This window comes from Parasteatoda tepidariorum, chromosome 5, assembly GCF_982258835.1.
Source record: "Parasteatoda tepidariorum strain Cologne lab strain chromosome 5, Ptep-v5.0, whole genome shotgun sequence".
Lineage (NCBI taxonomy): Eukaryota > Metazoa > Arthropoda > Arachnida > Araneae > Theridiidae > Parasteatoda > Parasteatoda tepidariorum.
The window spans coordinates 77,287,167-77,289,039 of record NC_141759.1 but is presented as its reverse complement, the minus strand read 5'-3'; positions in this window follow the sequence as shown (position 1 = coordinate 77,289,039).

The following is a 1,873-nucleotide window of genomic DNA, read 5'->3' as shown; positions in this document are numbered from 1 at the left end:
TTGTTCTAACTTAATTTAGATGAAACACAGTATTTACTGCTTTTCTTAAGTTTAAATGTAATGTAGACTTTTTGGCAAAAATTGTTGTTTTTGTACATAGTAGCTTCAAATAATTATAGAATTGTTAAAAATGCCCCTTAAAATTACTTTTATAACATAAAAAAAATATTGGCAATTTTTAAAATAATAAATGTTTTTCTGGTTTCACCCCCTGAAAAAAATTGTTTACAGGTACCTTTAAATTTTGCTTCAGGTTTTTTGTTAGGTAAAATCTTAGAAATTTTAAAAATAAAGTTAGGTGAATATTTCTCTATTTAATTTTAGGGAGAGAAGAAGTGGAAGAAAATTTATGGCTGTAATTAATTTGTTTATTTTTAAATTATTTTTATCTCTATCACTATTATGAAAAATGACAATTTAAAAACTCAAACAACAATTTTATTTCAATCCTGATTAAATCTTTAAGTAAAGCTAGTTTTATTTTATGAAAATAAATAATAATTAATATTTATATTTTAGGATAGTAAGAAGAAAAAGAATATTTTTTAAAGTTAAAATTTTCACACACTCAAAATGAAAATCTAACTTTAAAATCATACAGTGAGGTTTTTATTTTACAATTTTACAATCTGATTATGACAATTTTGAAATTGCAAATGACTAGAGTAAAAGGAGAGAGGACTAGAGTATTGGCTTTGATAAAATATGTTTTGTAAACAAATTAAATTCAGATTATGATAAAATAGGTAGGATTTTAGAAGGAAAAAAATTAGGGATGCTTTTAAAACAAAAAATAAACACTTTAAAATGTTTAATGATTAAAAATTCATCCGAAAAGTTTTTGTATAAAGAAGAGGAAAAGTTCTTAAAAATTTAACTACTCAAGCATTATTTCTTAATTTAATTTGAAATTTTCCTTCAAAAATATCAGCTGGACGCAAAATATAATATGGAGTAACAGGGAGGAAATTAGATGGTAGCAGAATATGGCAATATAATTTTATTTAGTATTTCTATATTGTTAAATAAATAATGCATGGAATGGCATGATAAAACTATTTTTCTTCGTCTTACTGCTCAACAACAATACAGAAAATTAAGTAAAAATATGTCCTCGTATTATTCTGCTACAGTCCAAGTTTTCCTCTTGCTTATTTCAAAAAAAAAAATCAACGCAAAATTATGACAGAAAATATAAAACGAATATTATAGAGCATCAGAACCAAAGCAAAATCATATTACAGTAAAAATTAGATAATATTACTTTGTATAGAATCTAACGTTATATAATACATAGAAAACAGCGGCCTTTTCTATCTCTCAAATGTTTGAAAATTATGCAAATAACGTTAGATTTTTCAGTTTTCTGATATTACATGTTACTTGGGTATATTTCATAATATATTTTATAAAACCCTATAACTTAGACTAGGAAATACTTAAAATAAATAGGTTATAAGTAGATACATTTAACTAAATGCATATTTTCTTCAGTTAATATTAGAAAAAAGGGCACCACGTATAAAATACTCGTAAATAGCCATGAGTAAATTTAATTTTATTAATCCAAATTAAATAAATAAAATAATAATTTAATTCTATATGCATCAATATCGAAATATTCTTTTTTTATTCCCTGGTAAATATAAGACTTGATTATGGCAATTAAAGTGTTATTTCAGTGTCATTGAATAAATAAATAACTCATGTAGCTAAGCGATATTATCTAACGTCAGATAGATGCAATTCAATGATGCCTTGATAGACTCCTTGCTATTGTATCCTCATTCTTATCTTCAAATATTAAAGCTAATGATATATAAGATAAAATAGTGCTCGATCTAACCTTCGATCTTTTACAATTACTAGTTTC